This window comes from Tamandua tetradactyla, chromosome 11, assembly GCF_023851605.1.
Source record: "Tamandua tetradactyla isolate mTamTet1 chromosome 11, mTamTet1.pri, whole genome shotgun sequence".
Taxonomy (NCBI): Eukaryota; Metazoa; Chordata; class Mammalia; order Pilosa; family Myrmecophagidae; genus Tamandua; species Tamandua tetradactyla.
Genome location: NC_135337.1, coordinates 90924715 through 90942242, shown reverse-complemented (window position 1 = coordinate 90942242; position 17528 = coordinate 90924715). Strand labels below are relative to the sequence as shown.

The 17528-nt window shown below is 37.8% G+C and overlaps 1 pseudogene; it reads right to left on the bottom strand.

Moving 5' to 3' along the window:
• Positions 1 to 3886: 3886 nt before the first annotated feature.
• LOC143651073 (U6 spliceosomal RNA) lies at positions 3887 to 3986 on the bottom strand (annotated as a pseudogene).
• Between the last annotated feature and the right edge of the window lie 13542 nt (positions 3987 to 17528).

Sequence of the window (17528 nt, the reverse complement as noted above, 5' to 3'; positions counted from 1 at the left end):
TGAGGGTTGGGTCAGGAGTTTGGAAAAGTAAACCATCCCGTCTTAGACTTCTCAAACCTCCTCTCTCAGCTCTGGAACCTCCTCCTCCCTTCCCACTTCCCATTCTATGCACCCCCCCCCTTTTACTCCCTAGCCCCTCGTGTGCTACCAAAGCATCCTGGATTCCAAGGTTGGCTCTTTAAATATTTAACTTTTATTATAGAATTACATAGTCAATGTAATATTCAGGAGATAGTGATAAGCAAAAAGAAAACATTAAAATAACCCATTCTCCCACTATCCAAAAGTGCTCATTGTTAGCATTTTGGTTTGTATATTTCTAAGCTTTTTTCTAAACACCTGCATACTTACAAACGAAACCACACCAGATGTTCTGGGTGACAACCCCCTCCTTTCCTTTATTTGACGGTGTCGTTCTGCACTGAGGCTGCACCTCTGTTGGGCTGGCCCCAGCACTCTTCAGGTGTCCACAGCATCCACTACAGTATTGGACCTGACTGACACAGCTGATACTGCCTCGCCTTGTCCCCAGTCAGGACTCCTCCCTCTCCTCATTTTAACACACTTTATTCCCAAGGGAAAATCATTTCATTGCCTTGGGAAATTTAATATTCTTGGGTAGAGTATCTCAGAAAATTTAGTGAAAGATCAACCAAAGTTCTACACACCTCAGGAATACCCGAGAAGCTTCCTATCCTAGCTCCGGAAGGAAGGAGAAGGGGATTTTTCACATAGGGTGAACCAGGGTCACGAAGAGAAGGTTTAAAGGTCAGTATGTGCTCTCCTAAGGCATGCAAGTGTTTCAAGCCTCGTATATGATTTCTCTCCCTTACTGGCATGTTTCAATTATTATAGGGCTAGGAAAACCTAATAGTCCCAGGTTACTGATCCTCCATCATCAGGTCTTCCTTAGAGGAGTCTGTTTCACTGTGCAAATGATGCATTGAAGAGAATTCTTCGTAACTCATTTTACCAGGCCAGCATTACCTTAGTACCAAAACCAGAAAAAGACATCACAAGAAAAGAACACTCTTATGAATACAGATGTAGAAATCCTCAACAAAATATGAGCAGATTGAATCCGATGGCACAGTAAAAGGATTATTCACCATGACCATGTGGAGCTTATCCCAGGAATGCAAGGATGGTTCAACATAAGAAAATAAATCAATGTTAGACCACATTAGCAGGATGGAGGGGGAAAAAAATCACACTATCAATTTATGCAGAAAAGGTATGTACAAAACCCAACATCCTTTCATAATAAAAGCACTCTGAAAATTAGGAACAGAAGGTGACTTCCTCTACATGGTATAGGGCATATGTGAAAAACTTATAGTTGATGTTATACTCAGTGGTGAAAGACTGAAAAGCCCTGTGTTCCCCCTGAGGTTGGAACAAGACAAGGATGTCTGTTTTCATCACTGCTGTTCAACACTGTACTGGAAGTTGTTGTCAGAGCAATTAGGCAAGGAAAAGAAATAAAAGTTTCAAAATCTACTTCAAAGCTGTATTGATTAAACAATGTGGCACTGACCTAAGAATAGACCTATAGACCAATGAAATAGAATCAAGAGACTAGAAATAAACCCACACATCTATGACCCGTTGATTTTCAACCAGAACACCAATTCCTTTCAATGGAGATAGAATAATCCCTTCAATAAATGGTGCTGGGGGGCCATGGTGGCTCACAGACAGAGTTCTCGCCTGCCATTCTGGAGATGCGGGTTCAATTCCTGGTGCCTGTCCATGTAAAAAAACAAAAAATGGTGCTGAGACAACTGGAAATATATACGCAAGAGGCTGAGTATTTATGCACACCTCTCACCATATACAAAAATTAACTAAAAGTGGATCAATTACCTAAATATTAGAGCTAATGCTAAAAAATTATTAGAAAAAAAACGTAGGGAAGTATCTTCAGGACCTTGAATTAGGCAATAGGTTCTTAGATATTATACCAATAAGATTTTATACCAATAGCATGAGGAATCGAAGAAAAACAGAGAAATTGAACTGTGTCAAAATGGAAAATTTTTGTGCATGAAACATCAAGAAAATGAAAAGACTACCTACAGGGTGGGGGAAATATTTGGAAGCCATATATTTGGTAAGGGTTTAATATCCAGAATGTGTTTTTAAAAACCTACAACTTAACAGCAAAGAGACAAGCAACCCAATTAAAAAATAGGCAAGTATTTGACTAGATAGTTTTTCCAAATAAGATCTACAAATGGCCAATAAGCACAAGAAAATATGCTCAAGGTCATTAGCCATTAGGGAAAGGCAAATCAAAACCATAAAGAAATACCACTTCACACCCACTAGAATAGCTATTATTATAGAAACAGAAACCAACAAGTATTGGTAAGGATGCAGAGTAATAGGAAACCTTGTACTTTGTTGGTGGGACTGTAAAATGGTGGCATACATTTTGGCAGTTCCTCAAAAATTTAAGTATAGAATTACCATATGACCTACGAATCCCACTTCTAGGTATAAACCCCAAAGAATTGAAAGCAGGGACTCAAACAAATATATGTATGCAAGTGTTTGTGTTGCTATTATTCACAATAGCCAAAAAATGGAAACAATTCAAATGTCCATCAACAGATGAATGGACAAACAAAATGTGGTATATCATACAATAGAATATCTTAGTCATCTTTAAAGAAGAATGAAATTTGGATACAACATGGATATACTTGAAGACAGCATATTGAGGGAAATAAGCCAGGTACAAGAGACAAAATATTGTATGATTCAACTTATATGAAGTAAACTGGATATGCAAATTCTTAGAGAAAGTAGCTTATGGATTGCCAGGGGCTGTGGGGTGGGGTGGGAGAATTGGGAGTTATGCTTAATGGGTACAGAATTGCTGTTTGGAGTGATGGAAGAGTTTTAGTAGTGGATGCTGGTGATGGTAGTACAACACTGTGAAGGTAATTAATGCCACGAAATCGTATGTTTGAAAATGGTTAAAATGGGAAGTTTTATGTTGTATATATGCTACTGCAATTAAAAATATAAGGAAGCATCACTAGACGATTTGGAAAATTCTCAGCCACACAGGTGGCAAAAGAAGAAACATAACAGTCTGAAGAGAATACAAAGGGTTTGGCTGGACAAACCTTTATCGACGAAATTAGTTATGTGACTCAGGAATCCAATCATCCATCTTTGCATAAGTCAAATATAAAGATGGAGTCATCAGAAAAGGTCAGTGGAGGATATTTTTTTCTTTCTCTCTTGTCTGATGGCATGGACCTCATGAATTGCACAGGAGACCTGCAGTTTTTTGTCTGTTTGCTTTTATTTTTTGAGAATTTTATACCACCAGACACCCTGCCAGCCTGCCTGAAAGGGATAGAGACTGGAGGAAATGAAGGAAAAATGACTCTGAGGATCCAATGAGTGGACCTGCTACTACCAGAGGGTGTAGCTGTGGGTCCAGAGATCAGAGTGTTGACTGAAAAAGGATTACTCTATTTTCAGGAACTTGCCATGCTGGATTTTGGACTTGCTTGGGATTGGTGACCGCTGTTTCCCATCCAACTTTTCCTTCCAATTTGGAATTGCAATGTCTACTTTCTGCCTGTCCCACACAAATTTGGAAGCAGATATCTTTTTTAAAAACTTTTTTTGTGAAATACATATACCAAAAAAAGCGATATATTTCAAAGTACTTTTTGTTTTTGCTATTTTTTGTTTTGTTTTGTTTCATTTATTTTTTTTTGCATGGGCCAGGCACCGGGAATCGAACCTGGGTCTCCAGCATGGCAGACAGGAACTCTGCCTGCTGAGCCACCATGGCCTTCCCTCAAAGTATGTTTTAACAAGTAGTTTTAGAACAAATTTCAAAGTGTGGTATGCATTACAGAAAAATATGGAACACTTCACGAATCTGCATGTCATCCTTGAACAGTGGCCTTACTAATCTCTGTCTCATTCCAGTTTTAGTATATGTGCTGCTGAAGCAAGCATGCAGATACCTTTTTGTATATAGTTTTGTAGGTCTATAAATGGAAAGGAATTCTCCTCCAGGAGGGACCATATCCAGAGTCTCACTGATACCTGATTTAGATGATGAAATTTGGGACTTTTTGAGTTGATATTTAGAAATTTGGTACAGTTGATGATGGGATGGTTAAGACTTGGGGATGTTGGGATGGGGTACAGATATCTTGCATGTGGGATGGACATGAATTTGGGGGATCCAGAGGGTGGAATTTAGTGGGCTGAACAGTCTCTCCCAAAAATCTTTGTTCATCCAGAACCTCAGAATGTGACCAAATGGAAATGGGGTCTTTGCAGATATAGTTGAGTTAATATGAGGTCATACAGAGACAAAGAGGAAGAAAGTCATGTGAAGACAGGCAGAGATTGGAGTTATGCAGCCACGAGCCAAAGGTCACCTGAGGCCACCAGAAGTTGGACAAGGGAAGGAAGGATTCACCCCTAAGGGCTTTGGAGGTTTTGTGCCCTGCTGACACCTTGATTTTGGAGTCTAGCCTCTAGAACTCTGAGATGATAAGTTTCTGCTGTTTTAGGCTACCAAGGTTGTGGTACTTTGTATTGGTATAAGTAATACACCATGCTCACTTTAATCGAAAGAAAGCTGGATGGAGTAGCTATATTAATTTTAGACACAGTAGCCCTCAGAACAAGAGAAATTATCAGAGAAAAAGAGGGACATTATGTAATGCCAAAGGGGCTAATTCTCCATGAAGACGTAACAATCCTTAATTTATGTGCACCTAAAAACAGAGTGTTAAAATTGACAAAACCGACTTTAGCCCAGAGGGACTTCCTGGAAGATGGCGGCTTAGTAAGACGCGCGGATCTTAGTTTCTTCTCCAGGACACCTACTAGGGGAGTAGAAATGATACAGAAAGCGCCCAAAGCCACAACAGAGATAAAAAAGACAGCGTACCCCATCCTGGAACGGCTGGCTGGCTGAGAGAAGCAGCTCGGGTGAGATTGCCGAGGCGCGCGGGCCTTACCGGGCGGGGTGGCAAGCGGCCGGAGTTACTCCCTTCCCCCTTCCCGGGCCGGCTGGGAGAATTGGAGAGGCGGTCCTCTGAAACCAAGGTGGCTGGCGCCCACACCACGCGCAGCCCCCGGACCAACTGAGAGAATTGGATCGGAAACCCCCAGGCCGCGGAGAACGGTGACGGGTGGGGGAGGCCCCTTCCAAACCCGTGACTCCCGGGGAACGTGCACTCTCTCGGGCGGGCCGCTGCCGCTGGCGCCCTCCCGCCACGCTTGTTGCCCAGGGCCGACTAGGAAATTCGGACGGGCTCTTTCCCTGGCTGCAGCGACCAGCAACCCTCCCTGCGTTCGGACCGCGGGCCGGCTCAAGCCGCTTCGGCTAGCGAACCCCCAGGACGGCGAGAGTTTTCCAAAGTTTAAGGTCCCACAGCACCTTTTACTGGTGGGACCCGCAGACAAACGTGTGCCACGAGCGCCACCTACTGGGCAGGATAAGAAAAACAGAACCCAGATATTTCACAGAAAAATCTTCCAAACTTTTGGATCCAATACCCAGGGAAATCTGTCTAAATGCGCAGATGCCAACAGAAGATAATGGATCACGCTCAAATAATTGAAAATATGGCCCAGTCAAAGGAACAAACCAATAGTTCAAATGAGATACAGGAGCTGAGACAACTAATGCTAAATATACGAACAGAAATGGAAAACCTCTTCAAAAACGAAATCGATAAATTGAGGGAGGACATGAAGAAGACATGGGCTGAACATAAAGAAGAAATAGAAAAACTGAAAAAGCAAATCACAGAACTTATGGAAGTGAAGGACAAAGTAGAAAAGAAAGAAAAAACAATGGATACCTACAATGATAGATTCAAAGAGACAGAAGATAGAATCAGTGATTTGGAGGATGGAACATCTGAATTCCAAAAAGAAACAGAAACTATCGGGAAAAGAATGGAAAAATTTGAAGAGGGTATCAGGGAACTCAAGGACAATATGAACCGCACAAATATACGTGTTGTGGGTGTCCCAGAAGGAGAAGAGAAGGGAAAAGGAGGAGAAAAACTAATGGAAGAAATTTTCACTGAAAATTTCCCAACTCTTATGAAAGACCTAAAATTACAGATCCAGAAGTGCAGCGCACCCCAAAGAGATTAGACCCAAATAGGCGTTCTCCAAGACACTTACTAGTTAGAATGTCAGAGGTCAAAGAGAAAGAGAGGATCTTGAAAGCAGCAAGAGAAAAACAATCCATCACATACAAGGGAAACCCAATAAGACTATGTGTAGATTTCTCAGCAGAAACCATGGAGGCTAGAAGACAGTGGGATGATATATTTAAATTACTAAAAGAGAAAAACTGCCAACCAAGACTCCTATATCCAGCAAAATTGTCCTTCAAAAATGAGGGAGAAATTAAAACATTCTCAGACAAAAAGTCACTGAGAGAATTTGTGACCAAGAGACCAGCTCTGCAAGAAATACTAAAGGGAGCACTAGAGTCAGAACCAAAAAGACAGAAGAGAGAGGTATGGAGAAGAGTGTAGAAAGAAGGAAAGTCAGATATGATATATATATAATACAAAAGGCAAAATGTCAGAGGAAAATATTATCCAAACAGTAATAACACTAAATGTTAATGGACTGAATTCCCGAATCAAAAGACATAGATTGGCAGAATGGATTAAAAAACAGGATCCTTCTATATGCTGTCTACAGGAAACACATCTTAGACCCAAAGATAAACATAGGTTGAAAGTGAAAGGTTGGGAAAAGATATTTCATGCAAATAACAACCAGAAAATAGCAGGAGTGGCTATACTAATATCCAACAAGTTAGACTTCAAATGTAAAACAGTTAAAAGAGACAAAGAAGGACACTATATACTAATAAAAGGAACAATTAAACAAGAAGACATAACAATCATAAATATTTACGCACCGAACCAGAATGCCCCAAAATATGTGAGGAATACACTGCAAACACTGAAAAGGGAAATAGACACATATACCATAATAGTTGGAGACTTCAATTCCCCACTCTCATCAATGGACAGAACATCTAGACAGAGGATCAATAAAGAAATAGAGAATCTGAATATTACTATAAATGAGCTAGACTTAACAGACATTTATAGGACATTACATCCCACAACAACAGGATACACCTTTTTCTCAAGTGCTCATGGATCATTCTCAAAGATAGACCATATGCTGGGTCACAAAGCAAGTCTTAACAAATTTAAAAAGATTGAAATCATACACAACACTTTCTCGGATCATAAAGGAATGAAGTTGGAAATTAATAATAGGCAGAATGCCAGAAAATTCACAAATACCTGGAGGCTCAACAACACACTCTTAAACAACGAGTGGGTCAAGGAAGAAATTGCAAGAGAAATTAGTAAATACCTCGAGGAGAATGAAAATGAAAACACAACATATCAAAACTTATGGGATGCAGCAAAGGCAGTGCTAAGAGGGAAATTTATTGCCCTAAATGCCTATATCAGAAAAGAAGAAAAGGCAAAAATGCAGGAATTAACTGTTCAATTGGAAGAACTGGAGAAAGAACAGCAAACTAATCCCAAAGCAAGCAAAAGGAAAGAAATAACAAAGATCAGAGCAGAAATAAATGAAATTGAAAATATGAAAACAGTAGAGAAAATCAATAAGACCAGAAGTTGGTTCTATGAGAAAATCAATAAGATTGATGGGCCCTTATCAAGATTGACAAAAAGAAGAAGAGAGAGGATGCAAATAAATAAGGTCAGAAATGGAAGAGGAGACATAACTACTGACCTCACAGAAATAAAGGAGGTAATAACAGGATACTATGAACAACTTTACGCTAATAAATACAACAATTTAGAGGAAATGGATGGGTTCCTGGAAAGACATGAACAACCAACTTTGACTCAAGAAGACATAGATGACCTCAACAAACCAATCACAAGTAAAGAAATTGAATTAGTCATTCAAAAGCTTCCTAAAAAGAAAAGTCCAGGACCAGATGGCTTCACATGTGAATTCTACCAAACGTTCCAGAAAGAATTAGTACCAATTCTCTTCAAACTCTTCAAGAAAATCGAAGTGGAGGGAAAACTACCTAATTCATTCTATGAAGCCAACATCACCCTCATACCAAAACCAGGCAAAGATATTACAAAAAAAGAAAACTACAGACCAATCTCTCTAATGAATACAGATGCAAAAATCCTCAATAAAATTCTAGCAAATCGTATCCAACAACACATTAAAAGAATTATACATCATGACCAAGTAGGATTCATCCCAGGTATGCAAGGATGGTTCAACATAAGAAAATCAATTAATGTAATACACCATATCAACAAATCAAAGCAGAAAAATCACATGATCATCTCAATTGATGCAGAGAAGGCATTCGACAAGATTCAACATCCTTTCCTGTTGAAAACACTTCAAAAGATAGGAATACAAGGGAACTTCCTTAAAATGATAGAGGGAATATATGAAAAACCCACAGCTAATATCATCCTCAATGGGGAAAAATTGAAAACTTTCCCCCTAAGATCAGGAACAAGACAAGGATGTCCACTATCACCACTATTATTCAACATTGTGTTGGAGGTTCTAGCCAGAGCAATTAGACAAGAAAAAGAAATACAAGGCATCAAAATTGGAAAGGAAGAAGTAAAACTATCACTGTTTGCAGACGATATGATACTATACGTCGAAAACCTGGAAAAATCCACAACAAAACTACTAGAGCTAATAAATGAGTACAGCAAAGTAGCAGGTTACAAGATCAACATTCAAAAATCTGTAGCATTTCTATACACTAGTAATGAACAAGCTGAGGGGGAAATCAAGAAACGAATCCCATTTACAATTGCAACTAAAAGAATAAAATACTTAGGAATAAATTTAACTAAAGAGACAAAAAACCTATATAAAGAAAACTACAAAAAACTGCTAAAAGAAATCACAGAAGACCTAAATAGATGGAAGGGCATACCGTGTTCATGGATTGGAAGACTAAATATAGTTAAGATGTCAATCCTACCTAAATTGATTTACAGATTCAATGCAATACCAATCAAAATCCCAACAACTTATTTTTCAGAAATAGAAAAACCAATAAGCAAATTTATCTGGAAGGGCAGGGTGCCCCGAATTGCTAAAAACATCTTGAGGAAAAAAAACGAAGCTGGAGGTCTCGCGCTGCCTGACTTTAAGGCATATTATGAAGCCACAGTGGTCAAAACAGCATGGTATTGGCATAAAGATAGATATATCGACCAATGGAATCGAATAGAGTGCTCAGATATAGACCCTCTCATCTATGGACATTTGATCTTTGATAAGGCAGTCAAGCCAACTCACCTGGGACAGAGCAGTCTCTTCAATAAATGGTGCCTAGAGAACTGGATATCCATATGCAAAAGAATGAAAGAAGACCCATCTCTCACACCCTATACAAAAGGTAACTCAAAATGGATCAAAGATCTAAACGTTAGGTCTAAGACCATAAAACAGTTAGAGGAAAATGTTGGGAGATATCTTATGGATCTTACAACTGGAGGCGGTTTTATGGACCTCAAACCTAAAGCAAGAGCACTGAAGAAGGAAATAAATAAATGGGAACTCCTCAAAATTAAACACTTTTGTGCATCAAAGAACTTCATCAAGAAAGTAGAAAGACAGCCTTCACAATGGGAGACAATATTTGGAAATGATATATCAGATAAAGGTCTAGTATCCAGAATTTATAAAGAGATTGTTCATCTCAACAACAAAAAGACAGCCAACCCAATTACAAAATGGGAAAAAGACTTGAACAGACACCTCTCAGAAGAGGAAATACGGATGGCCAAGAGGCACATGAAGAGATGCTCAATGTCCCTGGCCATTAGAGAAATGCAAATCAAAACCACAATGAGATATCATCTCACACCCACCAGAATGGCCATTATCAACAAAACAGATAATGACAAGTGCTGGAGAGGATGCGGAGAAAGAGGCACACTTATCCACTGTTGGTGGGAATGTCAAAGGGTGCAACCACTGTGGAAGGCAGTTTGGCGGTTCCTCAAAAAGCTGAATATAGAATTGCCATACGACCCAGCAATACCATTGCTAGGTATCTACTCAAAGGACTTAAGGGCAAAGACACAAACGGACATTTGCACACCAATGTTTATAGCAGCATTATTTACAATTGCAAAGAGATGGAAACAGCCAAAATCTCCATCAACAGAAGAGTGGCTAAACAAACTGTGGTATATACATACGATGGAATATTATGCAGCTTTAAGACAAGATAAACTTATGAACCATGTAATAACATGGATGGACCTAGAGAATATTATGCTGAGTGAATCCAGCCAAAAACTAAAGGACAAATACTGTATGGTCCCACTGATGTGAACGGACATTCAAGAATAAACTTGAAATATGTCATTGGTAACAGAGTTCAGCAGGAGTTAGAAACAGGGTAAGACAATGGGATACAGACTGTGCAACAGGACTAGATACAATGGGGTAAGAAGGGATACAGACTGTGCAACAGGACTAGATACAAAAACTCAAAAATGGACAGCACAATAATACCTAATTGTAAAGTAATCATGTTAAAACACTGAATGAAGCTGCATCTGAGCTATAGGTTTTTGTTTTGTTTTGTTTTGTTTTGATTTTACTATTATTACTTTTATTTTTTTCTCTATATTAACATTCTATATCTTTTTCGGTTATGTTGCTAGTTCTTCTAAACCAATGCAAATGTACTAAGAAATGATGACCATGCATCTATGTGATGATGTTAAGAATTAAGGATTGCATATGTAGAATGGTATGATCTCTAAATGTTGGGTTAATTTCTTTTTTTCCGTTAATTAAAAAAAAAAAAAGAGAAGGGATAATTGGAGCTGAAGGGATACAGACTGTACAACGGGACTGGATATAAAAACTCAGAAATGGACAGCACAATACTACCCAATTGTAATGCAATTATGTTAAAACACTGAATGAAGCTGCATGTGAGGTATAGGTTTTTTGTTTTTGTTTTTTTTGGTTTTTTTTCTTTCTATTATTGTTTTAATTCTTATTCTGTTGTCTTTTTATTTCTTTTTCTAAATCGATGCAAATGTACTAAGAAATGATGAATATGCAACTATGTGATGTTATTAAGAATTACTGATTGTACATGTAGATTGGAATGATTTCTAATTGTTTTGTTAACTCTTTTTTTAATTAAAAAAATAATAATAATAAAAAAAATTGACAAAACCAAAACAGTGTTAAAGTATGTGAGGCAGAAATTGATGGAATTGCAATGAGAAATAGACAAATTCACAGCCATATTTGGAGACTTCAAAACCCCTTTATCAGTAATTGACAGATCCAGCAGGCAGAAAATGAGTAAGAGAATAGCACCATCAATCAACTGGATCCAACCGACATATAAAGAATTCTTCATTCAACAAGAGCAAACTATACATTCTTCTCAAGCTTACTTGGAATGTTCACAAAGGTTAATTACATCCTGAGTGATAAAACACACCTTACAAATTTAAAAGAATAGAAATCATACGAAGCATGGTCTCAGACCACAATGAAATTAAACTATCTCAATACAGAGAGATAGTTGGGAAGTTCCTAAATATATTACAAAAGAAGAAAGCTCTGATATCTATGTTAAGACTCCACCTTATAAAACTAGAGAAGTGAGAGCTATATAAACCTAAATGAGGCAGAAGAAATAAATATTAAAAATTATAACAAAAATCAATGAAATTGAAAACAGGAAGATAATAGAAAAAATCAACTAAACACAAAGCTGGTTCTTTGAAAAGTTCCATAACATTAATAAATCTCTAGCCAGGCTAACCAATGTGAAGAGAGAAAAGGCACCAAATTAGTAATATTGGAAATAAGAGGGGCCATCACTACTGATCTCATGGATGTTAAAAAGATAATAAAAGAATATTTTGAATAACTCTGTGTCCACAAATTTGTTAACTTAGATGAAATGGACCAATTTCCCAAAAGACACATCTACCAAAAACTCATAGAAAGAGAATGGGCCCATCCTCTCTCTGAGCCCGACTCTGCAAGTAAAATCATTACCTTCCTTCCTACGTGGGACATAACATCCAGGGTGAAAGCCTCCCTGGTAACGTGGGATCTGATCCCCAGGGATGAACCTGACCCTGGCACCATGGGATCAACAATGCCTTCCTGGCCAAAAGAGGGGGAAAAAGTGTAACAAATGAGGTATCAGTGACTGAGAGATTTCAAATAGAGTAGAGAAGCTACTTTGGAGGCTACTTTTATGCAAGCTTCAGTTAGATACTGCTATTTATCATGGTTTGCCAAACCCCACCAAAACCATTCCTGCCAACCGTAGAGAACACCTAGGGCTTTATCTGAGATTCTACAAGGGTTCCATGCTCTATGATTACTTTCCAGAAACCTACAACCTCCAGACTTATCCTAGGCCAGATAAGTCCTGAAATCACCCTCTCCAGAACATCAACTAGTTCCATCTGTATCTCATATTACCAACAGCCCTTCCCAACATTAAAAAGTTAGAATGGACATAGTCCCACTACTCCTAAAGATTGGGAGAAGGATTAAAGGAGAAATTGGAGTTATAACAGAGAAGATAGGATTTAATAAATGAGTATGACTGCTGAATCATTATGTTGATATTTCTTTTAGTCTCCAATGTGCTTTGAAATTTCTTTCTTTTTTTTCTCTATATTATTTCTTTTTTAAAATTATTTATTAATTAAAAATATAAACAAAATAAAACAACATACATAATCAGTAATTCACAATATCATCACTTAGTTGCATATTCATAATTTCTTAGAACATCTGCATTAATTCAGAAAAAGAAATAAAAACACAATAGAAAAAGAAATAAAATGAACACAGGAAAGAAAAAAAAAAGATTATACCTACCATACACCTTACCCCTTGCTTTCATTGATCACTAGCATTTAAACTAAATTTATTTTAGCATTTGTTCCCCCTATTATTTATTTTTATTCCATATGTTGTACTCCTTTGTTGACAAGGTAGATAAAAGGAGCATCAGACACAAGGTTTTCACAATCACACAGTCACATTGTGACAGCTGTATCATTATTCATCATCCTCAAGAAATATGGCTACTGGAACACAGCTCTACATTCTCAGGCAGTTCCCTCCAGCCTCTCCATAATATCTTGAATAACAAGATGATATCTACTTGATGCATAAGAGTAACCTCCAGGATAACCTCTCGACTCTGTTTGGAATCTCTCAGCCATTGACACTTTGTCTCATTTCCCTCTTCCCCCTTTTGGTCGAGAAGGTTTTCTCAATCCCTTGATGCTGAGTCCCCATTCATTCCAAGATCTCTGTTCCACATTGCTAGGAAGGTCTACACCCCTGGGAGTCATGTCCCACATAGAGAGGCGTAGGGTGGTGAGACTGCTCGTTGTGTTGGCTGGAGAGAGGGGCCACATCTGAGCAACAAAAGAGGCTCTCTTGGGGGTGACTCTTAGGCCTAAATTTTAAGTAGACTTGACCTATCCTTTGCGGGGTTAAGTTTCATATGAACAAATCCCAAGACTGGGGGCTCTGCCTATAGCTTTGGTTGTCCACACTGCTTGTGAGAATATCAAGAATTCAACTTGGGGAAGTTGAATTTCTCCCCATTCTCACCCCTTCCTAAAGGGGGCTTTGCAGGTACTTTTCCACTCACTGAATGAATCACTCTGGGATTCATTGGGGCATCACTCTGGACAAACCAGCAAAATCTCATGTCCTACCTGAGATTCCCAGTACTTATGGCGTTCAATCAAACTATCTACATAAGTTATATTAGGAAATGCACTAGTCAAAATATAAATTTTGTAACTAATAAACATTTTTTGCTTTAGTCTCACACAGAAGGTGACATTTTAAAATATTAATTACCATCTATTTTCAGTACCCTGCAATAATGACATTCCTTTGTTCTTCCTCATGCAAAAACATTTTTAAAATTGTACCTTGTACATTTCACTATTATTATACACTCTAGGCATTCCTAGATTATACCATCTCAATCTTTAACATCTATCTTTCTTTCTGATTTCATTTATGTCCCCAGCCCTCCTCCCTCTATCATTCTCCCATGCAGCTTCATTCAGTGTTTTAACATAATTATCTTACAGTTAGGTAATATTGTGCTGTCCATTTCTGAGTTTTTGTATCCAGTCCTGTTGCACAGTCTGTATCCCTTCAGCTCCAATTACCCAATATCTTACCCTATTTCTATCTACTGATGGTCTCTGTTATGAACAAAATATTCCAAGTTTATTCAACAATGTCAGTTCATATCAATGAGACCATACAGTATCTGTCCTTTAGTTTTTGGCTAGTCTCACTCAGCATAATGTTCTCAAGGTCCATCCATGTTGTTACATTCTTCATAAGTTTATTCTGTCTTAAAGCTGCATAATATTCCATCGTATGTATCTATCACAGTTTGCTTAGCCACTCCTCTGTTGATGGACATTTTGGCTGTTTCCATCTCCTTGCAATTTTAAATAATGCTGCTATAAACATTGGTGTGCAAATGTCCATTTGTGTCTTTGCCCTTATGTCCTCTGAGTAGATACCTAGCAATGGTATTGCTGGGTCATATGGCAATTCTATATTCAGCTTTTTGAGGAACCGCCAAACTGCCTTCCACAGTGGTTGCACCATTTGACATTCCCACCAACAGTGAATAAGTGTGCCTCTTTCTCCACATCCTCTCCAGCACTTGCAATTTTCTGTTTTGTTGATAATGGCCATTCTGGTGGGTGTGAGATGATATCTCATTGTGGTTTTGATTTGCATTTCTCTAATGGCCAGGGACGTTGAACATCTCTTCATGTGCCTTTTGGCCATTTGTATTTCCTCCTCTGAGAGTTGTCTGTTCAAGTCTTTTTCCCATTTTGTGATTGGATTGGCTGTCTTTTTGTTGTTGAGTTGAACAATCTCTATAAATTCTGGATACTAGACCTTTATCTGATATGTCATTTCCAAATAGTGTCTCCCATTGTGTAGGCTGTCTTTTTACTTTCTTGATGAAGTTCTTTGATGCACAACAGTGTTTAATTTTGAGGAGTACCCATTTATTTCTTTCTTTCTTCAGTGCTCTTGCTTTAGGTGTAAGGTTGATAAAACCGCCTCCAATTATAAGATTTATAAGATATTTCCCTACATTTTCCTCTAACTGTTTTATGGTCTTAGACTTGATGTTTAGATCTTTGATCCATTTTGAATTAACTTTTGTATAGGGGGTGAGATATGGGTCCTCTTTCATTCTTTTGCATATGGATATCCAGTTCTCTAGGCATCATTTATTGAAGAGACTGTTCTGTCCTAGGTGAGTTGGCTTGACTGCCTTATCAAAGATCAAATGTCCGTAGATGAGAGGGTCTATATCTGAACACTCTATTTGATTCCATTAGTCAATATATCTATCTTTATGCCAGTACCATGCTGTTTTGACCACTGTGGCTTCATAATATGCCTTAAAGTCAGGCAGCGTGAGACCTCCAGCTTTGTTTTTTTTCCTCAAGATACTTTTAGCAATTTGAGGCACCTTGCCCTTCCAGATAAATTTGCTTATTGGTTTTTCTATTTCCGCAAAGTAAGTTGTTGGGATTTTGATTGGTATTGCGTTGAATCTGTAAATCAATTTAGGTAGAATTGACATCTTAACTATATTTAGTCTTCCAATCCATGAACACAGTATGCCCTTCCATCTATTTAGGTCTTCTGTGATTTATTTTAACAGTTTCTTGTAGTTTTCTTTGTATAGGTCTTTTGTCTCTTTAGTTAAATTTATTCCTAAGTATTTTATTCTTTTAGTTGCAATTGTAAATGGAATTCGTTTCTTGCTTTCCCCCTCAGATTGTTCATTAATAGTGTATAGAAACACTACAGATTTTTGAATGTTGATCTTCTAACGTGCCACTTTGCTGTACTCGCTTATTAGCTCTAGTAGTTTTGCTGTGGATTTTTCAGGGTTTTCGACATATGGTATCATATTATCTGCAAAGAGTGAGAGTTTTACTTCTTCCTTTCCAATTTTGATGCCTTGTATTTCTTTTTCTTGTCTAATTGCTCTGGCTAGAACTTCCAACACAGTGTTGAATAACAGCGGTGATAGTGGACATCCTTGTCTTGTTCCTGATCTTAGGGGGAAAGTTTTCAGTTTTTCCCCATTGAGGACGATATTAGCTGTGGGTTTTTCATATATTCCCTTTATCATTTTAAGGAAATTCCCTTGTATTCCTATCCTGTGAAGTGTTTTCAACAGGAAAGGATGTTGAATTTTGTCAAATGCCTTCTCTGCATCAATTGAGATGATCATGTGATTTTTCTGCTTTGATTTGTTGATATGGTGTATTACATTAATTGATTTTCTTATGTTGAATCATCCTTGCATACCTGGGATAAATCCTACTTGGTCATGATGTATAATTCTTTTAATGTGTTGCTGGATTCGATTTGCTAGAATTTTGTTGAGGATTTTTGCATCTATATTCATTAGAGAGATTGGTCTGTAGTTTTCTTTTTTTGTAATATCTTTGCCTGGTTTTGGTATGAGGGTGATGTTGGCTTCATAGAATGAATTAAGTAGCTATCCCTCCACTTCAATTTTTTTGAAGAGTTTGAGCAGGATTAGTACTAATTCTTTCTGGAATGTTTGGTAGAATTCACATGTGAAGCCGTCTGGTCCTGGACTTTTCTTTTTGGGAAGCTTTTTAATGACTGATTCCATTTCTTTACTTGTGATTGGTTTGTTGAGGTCATCTATTTCATCTTGACTCAAAGTTGGTTGTTCATGCCTTTCTAGGAAGTTGTCCATTTCATCTACATTGTTGTATTTATTTGCATAAAGTTGTTCATAGTATCCTGCTATTACCTCCTTTATTTCTGTGAGGTCAGTGGTTATGTCTCCTCTTCCATTTCTGATCTTATTTATTTGCATCCTCTCTCTTCTTTTTGTCAATCTTGCTAAGGGCCCATCAATCTTATTGATTTTCTCATAGAACCAACTTCTAGTTTTATTGATTTTCTCAATTGTTTTCATGTTCTCAATTTCATTTATTTATGCTCTAATCTTTGTTGTTTCTTTCCTTTTGCTTGCTTTGGGGTTAGTTTGCTGTTCTTTCTCCAGTTCTTCCAAGTGGAAAGTTAATTCCTGTATTTTTGCCCTTTCTTCTTTTTTGATATAGGCATTTAGGGCAATAAATTTCCCTCTTAGCACTGCCTTTACTGCATCCCATAAGTTTTGATATGTTGTGTTTTCATTTTCATTTGCCTCAAGATATTTACTGATTTCTCTTGTAATTTCTTCCTTGACCCACTGGTTGTTTAAGAGTGTGTTGTTGAGCCTCCACATATTTGTGAATTTTCTGGTGCTTTGCCTATTATTGATTTCCAACTTCATTCCCTTATGATCTGAGAAAGGGTTTTGTATGATTTCAATCTTTTTAAATTTGTTG